The sequence below is a fragment of the Ochotona princeps genome, chromosome 6 (assembly GCF_030435755.1).
Source record: "Ochotona princeps isolate mOchPri1 chromosome 6, mOchPri1.hap1, whole genome shotgun sequence".
Lineage (NCBI taxonomy): Eukaryota > Metazoa > Chordata > Mammalia > Lagomorpha > Ochotonidae > Ochotona > Ochotona princeps.
Genome location: NC_080837.1, coordinates 34,596,446 through 34,615,142, shown reverse-complemented (window position 1 = coordinate 34,615,142; position 18,697 = coordinate 34,596,446). Strand labels below are relative to the sequence as shown.

Genomic DNA, 18,697 nt, shown 5'->3' with positions numbered 1-18,697 from the left:
GGATTCCTCCACCTTGATGCAGTATTACAGTTCAAATTCAATCAAGATTCTTTCATTGCAAACATATACCAAGCATAGAGTCCAGCTACTTATTGTCCAGATGGGTTGAACAGTTTCTTGGGGAGACCTTTTCTGGTCTGAAGTTTGAGCTGGCAGAATATCATCACAGTCAATTAAGAGTCCCAATATAACATCAACAGCAATTTGCAATGTTATGGAATTGACATGGTTTTGATCTTAAAGTACATTCACATACGCTTTGGTGTAATAAAATATATAAAGCTGTCATTGAATTGTAGAATATGACTTCATGTACTTTTTACTGAAATATTTGAAAGTCATCATAACTAATAAGCAATCTAAAAAGAAACCATTATATTTAGAGGAAAATCATTAATCAAACTGTTCAAATTGATTATGGATTTACTTGGTCTCTCCTCTCCAAGCATTCAACTCGACAAGCTTTTGGTTATAGTGACAACACTGTGTTTAGGGACCTAGAGTTCCTACTTTTAATGTACCATGAAGCACACAATAATTCACACTGAGAATGCCATCCCTGTATGTTTACAAATCAGATTTTTTTTCTAAGCCAGGAGATGATTTTTCCCTGGATGTAAGTGATTAAAATATATGCCAACCTTTGATTCTCAATGGCAAACTCAACTGGCACAGGCACCTTCTTCTACCCGGTTCCAGGTCTGTCTTCCCTCCCCCTCTCCCACAAAGGATGGCTCTGAACAAAATGACCCTACAAGGGAATTACTAGAGAGAGTATTCCGTAAATGAGTATCTGCTGCCTTTTATTTTCACAAGATTCCCATACATCATTTTTATCTAAGTGCATTAGTAGTGTGTTATCTACACTTAAAAAGTATAATATAACCAAGTGGTAATTCTAAATAAATTACATTGGTAAGCATTTGGCCACGTGATTAAACCCCATGCTGGAGAACCTAGGTTTGAGTCCCAGCTATACATCTGATATGTTTCTTGCTAATGCACATCCTGGAAGACAGCAAGCAACGTCTCACAGAGTGTCTCCAACCTCCACATGGAGACCTAGACTGAATTTCCAGTTCTTGGATTTGGCTTGATACAGTTCTAGCAACCATGGGAATTTATAGAGCAAGCCAGCGGATGGGAACTCCGTCCATCTCTGTCTTGCAAATATGTAAAAAAAAAAAAAGTGCTCAGTGAAATAAATCATTCTCAAAAGGACAAATATCAGATGTTCTCTCTGATATAAGGCAAACTTCATGTAAAATACAAATCAATAGACAGAGAGGTTAAACATGCATGTACCTATAGTCATCTGGACAAAATGTATAATCGAGACTATTGTATCAAGAAGTGAAGCTACATTGCAATATGCATTTCTACTCCCTAATCAAAGATGGACTCCCAATGAAACTGTTAAATGCATCTTGATAATAGATGCTAAACCTTCTGCCACTGTCTATATCTATAATGTCAGGACACAATTAAATAGCAGATGATGGGCTTATGACTGTTTGTGAAGGATGATACTATTATAATATAGGGGAAATCAGTAGGGGGAGCACAAATGGATTAGAAGGAGGGGAAATCTGAGCCTATGGAGCTGTGTCATAAAATAAATTCTTTAAAAATACAAAAAACTTAATTATTAATACCTAAGTATGAACATTTGCTATGCTTTTTTTTTTAAAGATTTTATTGTTATTGGAAAGCCAGATATACACAGAGGAGGAGAGACAGAGAGGAAGATCTTCCGTCCGATGATTCACTCCCCAAGTGAGCTGCAACGGCCGGTGTGCGCCGATCCAAAGCCGGGAACCAGGAACCTCTTCCAGGTCTCCCACGCAGGTGCAGTGTCCCAAAGCCCTGGGCCGTCCTCGACCGCTTTCCCAGGCCACAAGCAGGGAGCTGGACAGGAAGTGGAGCTGCCAGGATTAGAACCGGCGCCCATATGGGATCCCGGGGCTTTCAAGGTGAGGACTTTAGCCGCTAGACCACGCCGCCGGGCCCTTGCTATGCTTTTTTAAAATATTTATTTTATTTTTTCTTGGAGAGGAGAAGAGACAGAAAGGAAGATCTTCTATCCAGTGATGCACTCTCCAAGTGCCCACAATGGCCGGAGCAGTGACGATCCAAAGCCAAGAGCCTGGAGCCTCCTCCAGGTTTCCCACACGTGGGTGCAAGGTCCCAATGCTTTGGGCTGTACTCTATTGCTTTCCCAGGCCACAAGCAGGGAGCTGGATGGGAAGTGGGGCCAATGGTATTAGAATTGGCACCCACATGAAATCCTGGTGCATGCAAGGTGAGGACTTTAGCTGCCAGGCTACTGCGCCAAATATCTGCTATGCTTTTAAAATTCAATTATAAATTTCAGAATCAAATTAGAACCACAGCAGTATTTTCATTTCCTTCGGGTTTTTTTTTTTTTTTTTGGACTATTAGCTTCTAATCTCAAAAACTGAGACATCCCTATTTTTAAAATTTGCTACAAATGATAAAGGCAGATCTAACAAAAATAAAGCAACCTCCTGAGAATAAAATAATTTATGCTAATTATGATTATTCTCCAATATGCCCATTTATTTTTCCAACACTATACTCAGTATGTATTTCTATGTTTTGAATTAATCTGAATAGACAAGTTGTTGAGAAGGACAGTGAACACTCAACATAACTTAGAAAACAGATTTTTAAAAAATAGTGAGACCAGCATTGTGTTATAGCAGTTTAAAAGCAGCCATCTGCAATTCCTGCATCACATATAGGCACTAATTCATGTCCAGGCTGCTCCATTACTGATTCAGTTCCCTGTTGATGCCCCTAGGAAAGCAGTGGAAGATGGTCTAAGTGCCTGGGACCCTGCCACCACATGGGAGACCCAGAAGAAGCTCCTAGATGTGGCCTGGCACATCAGCTGCTGTAGTCTTTCGGTAGTAAAGTTCCTTCTCTCTCTTTCTCCCCCTCCTTCTCTCCCCACTCCCTCCAGCTCTATCTTACAAATAAATAAATCTAAATAAAGCAAAGAACACCAGAATTGTCCACTTTGTTAGCTTTAACTACCAGAAAAGGAAAATAATATTTAAATTTCACCAACAGGAGATAGTTTTATTGTTGTTGTTGTTGTTTTGATTTGTTGTTTTCGTTTTTCCTGGTGTCTACTGTGACTGAGGTCTGACAAGAACCTTAACTCCATCTGGGACAGAGAAGTCAGATTAATGAAAGGAATCTCTTCTGGTTAGAATCAGAGGAGCTGAAATGTATGACCCTGCCATTCACATCCACAGAATGTCATGATAAAGCATCCTGGACTCTAGCACAGACCAACAAATTGCCTTAGCTAAGGTTAAAAAGTATATTAGTCTCCAGCCTCATCTAAAAGCAGCAGGAAGTACAAAGAAAAGGCAGACAGTGGTACGAGGAACTAAAAAAAAAAAAAAAAATCACAGGAAGAGAAATTCATATCAAATAAGAAAACCAACATACTTCAGACAGCCTTGTTAGGCTAAACAGCCATACCAAGTCAACATTTCCACAGGAGAAAACATTACCATCACCTTTCCCACTCTACAGAAGTGTGTGTCATTCTGAAAACCAGGAGTGGGACTAAAGGCAGAGAAAAACTGCTACTAAAAACTAGAGATATAGAATTAAAAACTAAAACACAAAGTATGCAAGTAAATTATATGCAACTATGATGAAGGGAAGAGATGTTTAAAAAATAAAGTCATGGGGCCAGCACTGTGACGTAGTAAGTTAAGCATCCCATATGAGAGTACCAATTCAAGCCATGGTTGCTCTACTTCTAATCCAATACACATAAAATGTGCCTGGGAATGTAGCAGCAGATGACCAAAGCACCTGGGCCCCTGACATCCATGTGACAAGGCAGAGTGAGTTTCAGGCCCCTGGACTCAACCTGGTCTAGCCCCACTTCTGCAGTCATTTGGGTAATAAAGCAGCGGAGGGAGGACTTCTTTCTCTTCCTTCCTTTGTCATTCTACCTTTCAAATAAATAAATCTCTAAGATGTTTTAAATTTAAAACATACCAGAATTCCAAAGATAAATAAAACACATTAACTGCATAACACTTTAAAATTTATAAAACATCCTCATATACATATTCTATTTTTTCTCATCTTATGACTCTACGAAGTAGATTAGACAGATATCATAGCCACTTCTAATTGCCTGGAAAATACACATACCAAAAGGTCACAAACAACTCATTCAGGGTCTCAAATATAGTACGTAGCAGGGCCAAGACTCAATTTCAAGTTTTCTGAGGTCCAAATATGATACTCCTTTCATTAAACTATTATTAAATAAAAATATTTTAAAGCCAGCAAAGGCATTGTAATAAAATCCAACTGAATCAAACCACGCACTGCTTACTCAATTAGTTCTACAGCTGAACTCAGAATTGTCAATAGAGAACTGCTTTCACATTCTGGTAATTTCTAGAAGAAATTTAATGAAGGAAAGATTTCAGAATCGAATCTGTCTTAAAATTTTTTTTGTTCTAACCATTATGATTGCATCTAATGAATTCCATCTTACCTTTTTACCACTGATTGAACCACTGTCAGTGTTTGTCAAAAGTAATAACAAAATATAATGTCTGTTTCCCCATGGCAAATCCCTGCTTGTTCTCTCACCTATTTCCATAATGTATTGTCATTTATAACCTCTGACAGCTGTGCCACATTTCTCACTTTACTTAGAAACCAAGCACAGTAATTTTAGAAGGTTTTGTACTAGAAATTGGTTTCCTAAAGAAAAGATAACCCTTTTTTTCAGTACAACTAAAGTCGTGAAATATGACTTAGTTTCCACATACTACTTTTCAGTAAGAAAGAAACCTTAAAATATTCACAACTTCAACAAATCTTGATTAGTAGATTTTTCATCACAATTCTCCCCTTCGGCCAATAAACAGCTGAATCTGAGAGCTGTGGAAAGGTAGTACTGCAGAGGGAAAGGCACTCACGTAGGAGACCTGGACTGAGTTCACGGCTCCCAGGTTTGGCCTCATCTACGCCACTGCAGGCATTCGCCAGGCAGGGGGACACACCAGCAGATGAGGGAACGCTCTTGCTTTCTTCCTTTTGTTCTCTCTCAGCCTCTCAAAGCTTTTGCAAAAACCAACAGAAGTAGAGCCACCCTCAGATCCCACTCACTCAAGTCCTCAGTGCCCCAATCTCTCATCTCAGACATTCCACAAAATATGATTGCGGGACACAATAAAAACCAGAATGAACTCTTTCGTGCCTTGTCCAACTCCAAAAGCCTACAATTTCACAAATCTTAGATTCAATATCAATGGTCAATACATAAATGCAAATTTAAACTTTGAGAAACTACTTACCTATCAGAGTAGTTCTTATTTAGTTATTTTAGTTTGAAAAGAAAAATGACAGAGGGAGAGACAGAGAAGGATCTTATATCTGCTGATTCACTTCTAAATTGGTTGCAATGCCATGGCAGGGACAACCCCAAACCAAAAGCCTAGAATCCTCCTGGGTGCCAGGGTCACAAGCACAGCAGCCATCTGCTGCTGCTTTCCCACACATATTTGCAGGGAGCTGGATCAGAAGCAGAGCAGAGAGGAGTCAACCTGTTCTCCAACATGGGAGAACAGCATCACAAGCAGGTGCTTAACCCATCACAGCACATCTCCAGCCCCAGAAGACTTTACTTAATTGGAAATCAGATATACAGAGCAGGAAAGAGAGAGAAGATCCTCTATCCGAAGATTCACTCCCCAAGTGCCCACAATGGCTAGAACTGCACCAAACCAGAGTCAGGAGCCCAGAGTCTCTTCCAGATCTTCCCCATGGGTACAGGGTCCCAAGGTTTTGGGCCGTCCTCGGCTGCTTTCCCAGGCCACATGCAGGGAGCTGGATGGAAAGTGGGACCGCCGGGGTTAGAACTGGTACCCATATGGGAACCTGGCATGTGCAAGGCAACGACTTTAGCCAATAGGCTACTGTATCAGAATAGACTTCTACAAACTGAATAACACCAAGTGTCAGTGCAGTGGGAAGACAAAATGGGGAAGCAACTTTAGAAAAACAGCTTGGCCTGGCCAGCATTGTAGCACATTACGTTATGCCTTCACTTTTGTGATACCAGCATCCCATATGGACGCCGTTCCGAGATCTGGCTGTTCTGTTTTCAATCCAGCTCCCTGCTAACATGCCTAGGAAAGTAGTGAAAGATGGCCCAAGTCCATGTGGGAGACCTGGAGTAAGTTCCAAGTTCCCGGCTTTGGCTTGGCCTAACCATGACTGTGGCCATTAGGGAAGTGAATTGATGATGGAAGCTTGCTCTGTCTCTCCTCTTTCTGTAACTCTACCTTTCAAGTAAATAAATCTTGAGAAAGAATGGAGCTTGGCAATTTAGAGTAAAAGCAAGCATGAATATATATCTATGTGCACATACTTAGTAACTCACTTCTAGGTATTTACCCAAGTGGAATGAGACCACTATTTATATAAAAACAGTAACTTTTTTATAGTTTTATTCATACTTTCAAAAAATGAAAATTCTCAATTTATCAATTCGTTAGTGAATAAATTGTGAGCCATCCATAAAATAAAATCAATGAATTCCAAAAACATCAAGTTTACACTGAAAAACCACAAAACACTGCTGAAAATTAAAGATCTAGAGCCCAATATGATGGTTCAATTGGCTAATCCTTCCCCTGCAAGCACCAGGATCCCACACTGGCACCAGTTTATGTTCACGTCTCAGCTGCTCCACTTCCAATCCAGCTCCATAATTACAGCCCATGAAAGCAATGGAGATTAGCCCAAAGCCTTGGGATCCTGCGCCCACGTGGGAGACCCTAACGAAGCTCCTGGCTCAGCTCCAGCCATTGCAGCCAGGTGAGAAGTGATCAGGCAGAGGGAAGATCGTTTTGTCTCTCCTTCTCTGTAAATTTCTTTCAAATAAAAATGAATATAATTGTGCCCAGCATGGTAGCCTAGCAGCTTAGGTTCTTGCCTTGCATGTGCGGAATCCCAAATGCGCACCAGTTCTAATCCCGGTAGCCCCGCTTCCCATCCAGCTCCCTGCTTGTGTCCTGGGAAAGCAGTCCAAGATGGCCCAAAGCCTTGGGACCCTGCACCCGTGTCGGAGACCCGGAAGAGGCTCCTGGCTCTGGTTCAGCAGAGCTCCAACCATTGCGACCAGTTGAACAGTGAATCAGCAGACAGAAGATCTTTTTTCTGTCTCTCCTCCTCTCTGTATATCCGACTTTCCAATAAAAACTAAATCTTAAAAATATTAATATAATCTTCTTAAGAAAGAAAATTAAAGATCTAAATAAGCAAAAAGACATTCTATGAAGCAGAAGACTTAACATTTTTAGGATTGTGAGGAGTAAGACAGGATAAAAAGCAGTTAAGGTTTCTGGTCCCTGGTGAAGTTACCTTTTAAAATACAAAATTATGTTTCTCCCATTTTTTACCCTTTGAAGAACAGGAGATCCAAAGGACAGAATCAACAAATCCAATCCCTCTCTTAACATAATCAGAATGGGAGGAGAAAACCCCTGGTCCCAGCCTTCCAATATCTTTGGTTCTAGGCAAGGTGCTACATTGTTGCTCATTGTGAATGAGTCTTTCTTTTTCTGCCCTTTGAGTGACTCCCCTGAGATGCCATGTAAAAGATACTATTTCCACAAGTTCAAGGGTCTTATCCTTAGGAGATCTCTCTTTTCCTTTCTTAGATTTCCTTGGGTCTTTCTTCTCTTGGAGCCCCCTCCTTTACAAGAGTCCTCTTTCTCCATTTCGTAAGTAAATCCTGTTTTGCAAACTAGAGTTGTCTGCATGAAAATTCTTTTGTGTGAGACAAGAAACCAGGTTGCTGCTGGGCTTCCTGTCAAATTTCCTGCAACAAGATGGCAACACATCCTGAGTTGATCTATGGCCTATACTATTCCTATCAAAAATCCATCTTGCTTCTGCAGAAATTGACAAGCTAAAATTCTAAGATTCATATGTTAAAGCAATGGACCAAGGCAGTCAAAATAATCTTCAAAAAAAATGAAGTTAATGACTCATACTTCTCAGTTTCAAAATTTAACACAAAGCTCAATTAATCAATACAGTGCAGTACTGGAATTAAGACAGTCATATCACTATGACAAAATTCAGAGTCCGAAAATAAACCCACACATGTATGGTCAATTGGCCTTCAACAACAAGAGGGACCTAGACAATTCCATGGTCTTTTTTTTTTTTTTTTAAGCTAATGATACTAGAATACTGGATATGCACATATAAAAGTGCTTATTTACATTATAGCAAAAATAAACTCAAGCAAATCACAGACCTGAAAGTAAGGGCTAACAACATATAACTCCTGGAAGAAGCTACAGGTACAGACTTTGGTATCGGGTTAGGATAGGCAAAGATTTCCTAGGTAAAATACCAAAAGTGTAAGTGGAGAAAAATTAGTAAATTCAAATTCATTACATTGAAAGGAAAACTATGACACTGTGGATTAAGCCACCACAGGGTACACCTGCATTCCATGGAAAGAGTACCAGGTTCAAGGCCCTGATCCAGCTTCCTGATAACACACTTGAGAAGTAACAGATGTTAGTCCAAGTCCATAAGGGAGACCTGGATGAAGCTCCTAGATCCTGGCTTTGACCTGGCACAATCCCAGATCTCTTCCTTTCTCTCCCTATGCCTCCCCGCCATCTATCTCTTCTCTCTCCCTCCCAGTTCCTTTTCTCTCCATTCTCCTCCCCTACTCTCTGTCTCTACCTTTCAAGTAAACAAATCTTTAACAGAATTAAAATGTTTTGTGTACCAAAAGATATCACCAAGAAAACAAAAAGATAAGCCAAACAGGAAAAAAAATTGCAAATACTTTGATAACAAATTCCTACAACTCAATAAAAAGGCAAACAGTCCAAAAGTGGGCAAAAACACGAAGAAGTATTTCTCCCAAAAATACATAGCAATGATTACCAGGCAAGGGAAAAGATGCTGACACTTTTACTCATTAGGCAAACATAAATGGCAAATGTAAATCAAAATCACAATAAGACAGAACTTCATATCCATCAGAGTAATTACCACCAAAAAAACAGAAGACAGTAGTGAAGACTACCATTTGATCAGAATAAACTGGAAGCCTCCTGAAAGTACCTTTGAATATTGACAACTCCTCTAGCACCATATAATCCAGCAATTCCACACCTAGGAATCTCTCCAAGAGAAATAAAAAAGTATTTCTACATTAACACTTGTATACAAACATTTAGAACATACCCAAAAGAAATCAAAATGTGCCCACACAATCTTGAACATAAATGTTTGCCAGATTATGTTATCCAAATACCCATCAGCTGATGGATGAAAAAAATGTAGTACGTCTATATTTTTAGTAATAACAAAAAACAAAGCACTAATACATGCTATTATATGGTTGAATCTCAAAGACGTTATTCTAAATGAAAGAAGTTACAAAAGGTCATATAATAATGCCATTATTTTAAGTGACCAGAACAGGCAAAACTGGGGAGAAACAAGGTAGAGAGTTCAGAAAAGCAGAATGACAAGTGGGGAGTCTTGGGGATGATATAAACATAAAATTGGATCACACTGATAGTTGCATGATTCTAAGAATTCTAAAAACTGTTAAAGTGTATATCTTGAGTTCGACCTTGGCAGCTCAGGTGATAACGGCCCTCTGCAGTAGTGGCAACCCGCTTGTGGAGAGTACCTAAACCAGGTCGGACCTAATGCCCGGGACTCGGCCCATGGGCACCGCCGCCACACAGTGAGCGAGTCCTGGCTGCTGGGAGGCCAGTGTGCCCATTGGGCGTAAGACTCTGACTGCTGGCCAATCTGGCGGCAAGCTCTGGGGTTTTTAGGATATGTAATTGCTGCCTAGGGACATCCAGGGATAAGGCCAGTGTGAGTGTAGGTGAGGGATGAATTATGTGTGATTCCCAGCAACAGGGTCATGGAACTTGCTTGAAAGCTTGGGGACTGAGATCTGATGGTTTAGACAGGAGAGTCCATAAGATCTCTTAGGCCAGACTGATTCACCAGCCCACATGGGAATCCTGAGATGGGCTGTGAGTTTAGAGCATCACTGACTGCCACACACCTGTCCATATGAAAGCTATAGCTGAGGGCCTGTCTGGCAGGGCTAGGTACCAGTACCTGACTGAGGGGCAGAAAAGGGAATGGGTCACACGTGGCAGGGTCAAGACACTAAACAACATGCAAGAGAACCAGATCCAGGGGTAGATTCTCTGGGGGAAGTGTGGGTCCAACCCTGTGGAAATACAAGTACCACTAGTAAGTTCGCGAGCTGGGGTGGTGATGGGCTGAGCCTGGTGTGACCATGGAATCTGCCTCACTTATGGGTAAAGGAACCAACAACAGCCTGGGCGGGTCAAGCAGCAGCACCCGAATGTACATCATAAAACAGGATGTGGGGTGGGCCAGCTGCAACTGGAAGGGGGCAGACCAGACAGGGCTGAGTAAACTAACTCACAAGGAAAAACAGAAATCAGGATAGAGCACAGGTCATGCCAAACTAGGCTCTTACTCCGACTGGTCTGTATGAGCCAGTGATATTAGGCCACAGCATCGAAGGTAAAGGCCAAGACAGGTGAGGAGCTATGCCAAGCTGGATCAGAGCAAAAACTGGCATGCATACAATCTATGCTTGGGAACAGGCCCAACAGGGGAGCTGTGAGAGTACACCCTTGCTAGGTGGGGTTCCCACGGGAGTGTGTGGGGGCCAGAGAGGGGGCTGTGTTCTGGTCTGGACATGGCTGCAATCTCTCTTGGCACAAGTGTGACCTGGGACAGGATGCACCAGGCCGAGCTAGACTCCAACACCGTCTGGTGCTCTGGAGAACCTGGGTAGATGTAGGATGGACTAGGCTAGGTCTCTGCCCCCTACTGAGCCATGTGTGAGCAGTGTCTGGGTATGGACGTGGTAGGAGCCAGAGACTTATGGGCCTTAGACTTGGCCTACCTGACAGCCTGTTGCATTGCAAAGCCTGCTTGGGCAGGCAGGGCTACAGCAAGCAGGATATTAGGCCAAAACATCCTCTGTAGAGCAAGCAGAATAGAACCTCCACCCTTGTTCCTGTTCAAATAATTAGTTCCTCCCCTGTTTCAATATAGATGATTAGTTCCTTCCCTGCTTCAACGAAGATAATTACTCCCAGGAAATCACTCCCTTTCTCCCCCTCCCCTAGAGAAGAAGGTATATATATATATGAGGAGCAAAAATAAAGAGAGAGGCACTCTTTTCCACCAAGTACGAGTGTCCGTGTGTTTCTTGGGCCAGCAGCCCGGCATTCCCAGTCCACCCTCAGGGTTTGAGCGTCGTGTCCTGCAGGTCAGGACATGGACGAGCCTTGGCTGGGCTGAAACATCCAACAGTAAGAACCAGAATGGGTGAAGACTGGTCAGGAAAGGTCACTGTTCCTGCTAGGACAGGAGGTAGATTAAGTAGGGCTGGCTCATGGACCCACTGGTATGGGAGAGGTTCTGATGGAGGAGCTTGGGAAACTCTTGTGTTTGGACACAGTCCCTGCAGGTGAGCATAAGAACCACGATAGGGAGCAACCCAGACTAGGCCAGGGAAAGACCAGCGACATACATTTGGCATAGGTTGGGGGCAGATCAGGCTGAACCAGTTCACATAACCGCTGGCAATTTCTGAGCATCAGAACAGAGTGTGGGTCAGGCCAGGTATGGTCACAACACATACCAGTGCACATTATGGCTGGGATTGGATGCCTGCTGGACTGAACTAGGCTATAACCCTCACCAACATCAGCTGGAATTGAAGGTGGGCCGGGCCAGGCCAGGCTACAATACCTACTGGCAAATGCCAAGGTGAGGTGGGCCATACCAGACTGGGCTGCAGCATACAAGCAGCACATGTGAGAACCAGGGAGGGAGGGGGCAAAGCCGGCAGGGGGAATGTGGACTACTCTGCTGGACAGCCACTCCCACTGGAGAGCATGAGTTGGGATGGGGACAGACCAGACCAGGCAGGGCTACAACACCTGTGGGCCTTATGTGAAAAGCCAGGTTGGGCTGATTGCTCCTACTGGTACAAGTAAAAATTAGAGAGGGTGAGGGTTGGTTGGACTTTGCCACAGCTTCAGCTGGCAGAGACTAGCAATGGGAGCCAATTCTGTCAAGTTAAACCACAGAACCACTTGGAGAGTACATGATCCAGGAGTGGGAGTGGTCTAGGAGGTAAATAGTGGGTGCCTCCCTCTTGGGTTACCACTCCCACTGGAGAGCATGAAAACCAGTACAGGAGCAGGGATGGCTAGACAGAACAGCACCCACCAGTATGTATGTGGAATGGATAGTAGGGCAGGTTGGGTTGAACTAGGCTTCAATGCCCACTGACATGTACGAGAGCAAAATGGGAAGTGGGACAGACTGAACAAGTCTGCAGTACATAGTGTCAAGCACGGGAACCAGGGTAGGGGGCAGGCCTGGTGGGGGTTATGGGGAGTTGTCCCAACTAGGCTGCAGCTCCCACTGGTTTGTGTGAGGGCCAAGTATGAAGTGGGCAGGATCGGGCTGGACTGCAACACCCGTTGGTTCCAGTGGAAGACAGGGCTAGAAACAGAACTGACCCAGCAATTGCAACCACCAGCACATGCGTAAGCTGATTGGGGCGACGGACAGTGCCTGACCCTGTACTGGCAAGCACACACAAGAATCAGGTCTGGGATCACCTCAGACGAAGCTTCTTTGGAGATCCCTCCAAATGAACTGCTGATCTCAGACCCCCAACAATGAAGAGACTACCTCAGCCAGTGGATTCTGAATAGATTTCATCGTGCTTGGAACGGCAAGACTGGCAGCAATTCAGAATTGTTGAACTATCAAAACTGCATGAGCAGGACCCTCAGAGCATGCCCTACGTCGGGGAATTGGGATGGATGGGAGGCTGGGTGGGGCTTTTCCTTACCCTGGATACAGCAAAAAATAATATTAATGTGGAAACAATGATCTTACCTAATTTTCTGTAGCCCTTGACCCTTTGTGCCCTAATCAACTATGTAAAGATTACCAAAAGAATTCAAAAAAAGAGAAAAACAAGGCTATGCCACAGTAGTTTCAAATAAATGTAAAGTTTTTAGATACCTAAAAACAAAGTGTATCTTAAACAGATGAACTTTTTAGAAATAAAGTGTTTCTCAAAAAGCATTACGCTAAATGAAAAACGCCAGGCTCAAAAAAAAACATGACTCTACCTAACAACCATAAAAAAGGCAAATTCTAAGGACAAAAATTGTATTAGTGGTTTCTAAAATCTACAGAAGCACTGGCCATAAATTGATACAAAGGAATTTTATACAGTTGTAATTACATGATTTGTAAACACTTATCAAAATTCTTAAGTTATATATCTAAAAATGAAAATTTTGCTCTATACATTAGACTCTTAGTCTGACTTTTTAAAAGGGCCAAGTTTCAGTGGGAAGATGCAAAAAACAGTATTCGGAAACTTGAAAGCAAAAAACAGCAAAAACGTTATACCACAACTCATCTTACTGCATTCCATGACACGGAATATCATCAGGATTATATACTACAATCTGCAACTGAATAATGCAATCATATAAATATGAGAACCATGACAGAATCCCCTTGGAATTTTAGATCAAAATCAGAAAAAGGTCTCCTTCAAGAAGACAAACTATTAAAAGTCAACATAAAAGTCAAATTATGCGGAGTGGTCGGGGTTTATCTTGGCGTACCAGATAAGAAGCCACTTGGGGGATTGGCATTGTGCCACAGTGGGTAAAGTTACCACTTGGGAAACTGACCTCTCTTCTCGCTGCTCCACTACCGATCTAGCTCCTTGCTAACAGCCTCAGAAAGGCAGAAGATGGCCCAAGCCTTTGAGTCCTTGATCGCAACATGGAAGATCCAGATGCAGTTCCTTGCTCCTGGCCTTGGCCCTGCCCAGCCCAGCCCAGCTTGTGTGGCCATCTGGGGAGCAAACCAGAAGACTGAAGAACTCACTCTGTAACTCTGACTTTCCAAACAAATCTTAAAATAGACATGCATATATATACACATATGTTTACATATGTACACACATACAGCTTAGTGTGTTCACATCAGCATGCCTGAGTTAGAGTGCCGGCTCCCTTTCCAGTCTCAGCTTCCTGCTAACGCACTCTGTGGGAGGCAGGAGGTGACAGTCAGGTACTTAGATCCTGCCACCCCTGTGGGAACCTGCTCTGTCCTGGTCCCAGCTATCGCAGGTATTTGGGAGATCTTTAGCTCCTTTTGAAATAAGCAAATACAAAAAAAAAAAAAAAAAGCACCTAAGTCTAATTAAAGCCAACAGTGTATCCTCTACACTAGGACTCATGATTTTACATAAAAAATTTAAAAACTAGCTTACCTAGGAAAAGTTGTGTTAGCATAAACACAACAGTCTTCATGAAATGGAGGAAGAAAGGGGACAGGCTAAATAGAAGACTACTGGAATTTAGTAAGTACTAGTCACAGGAGAAGGAGAAATTGATTCTGGTAGATACATGACTACCAGCCCTCTATTACGGAATACACTTTGTTTATAAGGCTTTTCCACAATCTGGAAGAATATCTCTCAAAGTCATTTGATCTCCTTAGCGCTTCAAAATGACTTTCTATTTGGTTATAAGGTCTATGATTCTAAAAACAGTGCTTCAACATGGCAGAAACTAGTGCTCACTATCCCAAGTATAATTAATAGATTTTGGAGTACCAAAAGAAAAAAAAAAGACCTTTGTATGATTTTGGTTAGTATGAGTCAATCACCCAGAACCTGATCTGCATTGAACAAGCATGTAAAACTATTTGTATTCTGAAAAACGAAGGATCTCATCACAGACTAAAGAAGTCACCAACAGGTTAGCAACAAGACATAGTGGACTAAGCCCCTGCCTTTCAGCATCTGTATCACATAGGGGTAACAGTTCAAGTCCCAGCTGCTCCACTTCTTATCCAGCTTCCTGCTGATGGCCTAGGAAAGCAGTGGAAAATGGCTCATGTACTCAGGCCCCTGCAGCCACATGGGAGACTTAGAAGAAGCTCCAGGTTCCTGGCTTTGGATCAGCTCAGCCCTGTTGCAGCCACTTGGGGAGTGAACCAGCAGATGGAAGGCCTCTTTTTCTCTTCTCTCTGTAAAGTCTGCCTTTCAAATGAAGATGTATCTTTCAAAAAAAGTTACTAAGTTCTTCCTTTGAAATCTCTTTCTTTAAAAAGCATTATTTGCATTTTAAAAAGAATGTCCTCCACAGAAGAAAAATACTTACTGGTGTTCTATTGCACAGCAGGATAACTATAGGAAACTAAAAAAATGTATTGTAACTTGCCAAAATTATGTTGAATGTGTTCACCACACACACAGCATTTGAGAAGATAAATACTCTTGTCCTGATTTGAACATTACACACATATATATGCACTGAAACATCATAGTACCTCTTAAATACACTTTATATGTGTCAGTTAAGACAATTTTATATTTATAAAAGCAAAACACTTCCTAAGCCTTGAAAAAATTTCTTGTGAACTACAGAATGTGTTAAAACATACTGAAAGCTCTATTTGAACTTTCCCATCTTCTAAATGAGGGGTTACATTACACAGTACAGGTTAAATGATCAGGACTAAATCTCAAGGGCAGTTAGAGTTAGGCATTTAACTTAAGCAGTCCTAAGACTGCATGACTTGCTTCATTCTAGAGCAATAAGACAAAGTTTGAAGCCACACAGACCTGAGTTCAAAGTTTAATTCTCCAACTAAGTCTCCTTGGGACCATGTTATTTAACCTCTCTAAACTTCATTATATTCATCTATAATTAGTAGCAACAACATTTTCCAGCTGACAGAAAGGATTAAAGCAAATACATACAAAGTGATTGTTGGATAAGCATTTGGTCCTGGAGATTAGGACATCACTTTTAGTGCAGTAAATTAGGCTACCACCTGAGACTCTGGCATTCCGCTATCAGAGTGCCAGTTCCAGTTCTGGATGCCTGGTGTCCAATCCAGCTTCCTAGTAATACACCTGGGAAGTATTTGGGCCCCTGTCACTCATGTTAGAAATGGGAATGGAATTCCTGGCTCCGAGTTTCAGTCTGACCCACACCTGGCTATTGTAGCCATTTGGGGGATGAACTAGCACATGGATGTCTCTGTGTGTGTCACTCTTTCAAAAAACTTTGACATTCTAGGGAATGTTTGGTCTAAATAGGCAACATGCTCTGGAGCCAGTGTTTAAAGCCACCATCTTCAACATGCACTTCCCTTCCCACAGGGGCGCCAGTTTGATCCCAGCTGCTCCACTTCAAATCCAACTGTCTGCTAATGTGCCTAGGAAATCAGCACAAGATGGCTCACATGCTTTGGCCCTACAACCACATGGGAGACTGAGATGAAGATCCTGGCTTCAGATTAGCTCACCTCTGGCTATTACAACCATGTGGGAAGTGAACTGGCAGATGGAAGATCTCTCTTTCCTTCCCTATAAATCTGCCACTCAAATAAAAATAAATAAATCTTTTTAAAAATATGTTAGAGTCACTTTCTGATTACAGCATTTGGAACCCTTTGGAAATCCTGAAACCAATTCTTCCTCTTAGAGCCTCCAAAACAGGCTGGGTCTAGACGTCCTAGATTTAAACCAGGGTGTAGAAGAAAAAAAGGCTCTGCACCTGCCTGGAGGCAAGGGATAATTTCCCTGAATGTGGACCGAGTGTCAGCCTATGAAGTTTCTGATGGTTTGGCTTTTTTTTTTTACCACCAGTAGAATCAAAGTGGCTAGACACGAGAGTACCCTGGGACATGCTGTCTTGATGTGCTATTACCTTTTTCAGATCTTTGGCCTGTAAGCCTTTGTTATATTTTCTGGCTACCATAATACCACTTCACAGCAAGCCCCCTAAATCTCTTCAACAAAAAAAGTGCCCATATATATTGTCAGTCATCTATTAATCAGTTTTTAACTATCCTTTCTTTTTCCCCCCATTTTCAGACCAAATTCGCATTGGCATTCTTCCTAACACTGATTGTCCAAGTGTTGAACAGCACCTTCTTGGAGGTTCCCATCCCCGGAGCTCTAGCCTGGCATTGTACTGAGGGCTAGAAGTACATCCCACGTAGGTCTGGGAACTTAGGAGCTGGCAGGCAGAGGTTCACTGAGTAATCCAGGGAAGCTCACCTTGGCCTTCTAGAGAAGCTAGAAGGTGGCCACTTGGGTATAAGAACAGAGATGCTGAAACACGCCTTTTAGTGCTTCACAGGTCAGATTTCTTAACTTAATGCACAACTGAGTCTGCATGGTGTCCATCAAAGGATTTTCAAACATCAGCGGGCTGTTGAAATCTGATCCCTTCTTTTTTTGCCAGGTGATTAAACTGGTGCCAACAAAGAGGTCTGTTGAAAATACAATTCACATGTAGTTGCTGCAGCCACAAAATTAGGACTGAAATCTGAATCTACATTGTATGATGCCACTGCTTTGTGAAAAACCTTAGTTTGTGTTAGACCGCTTCAGAATGAGATTTAATTCCACACCAGCCTCATACAATTTATTTTTAGTTTGGACCAACTCCTCTCAGCATGTCAAGTATTGAAATGACTAAAATTTGCTGACAGTAATTTTCCCCATGCAAATAAACTTCTGTTGTTTAATTCAACTATACCAGAGTCAGTCAGTTAAACATTACTAAAGAAAAAACTACAGACCTGACATTTTTAGCTGAAGTAACCTGCTGTGAAGTCAGTATGAAAAGCCCTCTACCCATCCCCACAGCCTATTTTCTGCTTTTGGCAGTTTTACAACCTGTTTGAAATCTCAACTCCTTTATAAAATATGTATTAACTTTGGAGTACATCCCCACCTGCAAAGTTCCCTGCAACACCTGACTGCCACAAGCACATTACCTTGTCTTATCCTTGAATCCTCTGATGTTTGCATTCTATTTGTTTGCAAACCCTAAGAAGTTAGTACTTGCACAACAGAGGTTCTTACTCTTCCTTTTCCTCCAGTGCTTAACTTATGAAGAAAATGTTTGAAAAACAAAATCATAATCATAAATATGCATAGACCATAGGAGACTCCTCCCCTTCCCCTAAAAAAGCTAACCAACAAATACAGTAGTATCAAACTGGTAAAACGACTTTGTAGAATCTTCTGAATCCTGGGCCTGGCACAGTAGCCTTGCGGCTAAAGTCCTCACCTTACACACCCAGGATCCCATACGGACGTCTTTTGTAATCCCAGCAGCCCTGCTTTCCATCCAGCTCCCTGCTTGTGGCCTAAGAAAGCAGTCAAAGATGGCCCAAAGCCTTGGAACCCTGCACCCGCCTGGGAGACCCAGAAGAAGCTACAGGTTCCTGGCTTCAGATCAGCTCAGTCTGGCCACTGCGGCCACTGAGAGTGAATCATCGTATTGAAGATCTTCCTCTCTGTTTCTCCCCCACTCTGTATATCTGACTTTCCAATAAATATATATATATATATCTTTAAAACAAAAAAAATCTTTTGAATCCTGTCTATTTGTACATAGGTATGAATTTCTGGGGGGAGGAAATGCTTAGCTTTTACCTTTCAAGGACAGAAACCAGTTAAGGTCACACAGAAACAAATCCAAAGCTACAAATAAGAGATTCA

At 42.1% G+C, this 18,697-nt stretch overlaps 1 protein-coding gene across 4 annotated transcripts in view; it reads right to left on the bottom strand.

Moving 5' to 3' along the window:
* FRMD5 (FERM domain containing 5) overlaps nucleotides 1-18,697 on the bottom strand; it is a 319,707-nt gene that overhangs the window by 290,290 nt on the left and 10,720 nt on the right. The window lies entirely within an intron of this gene.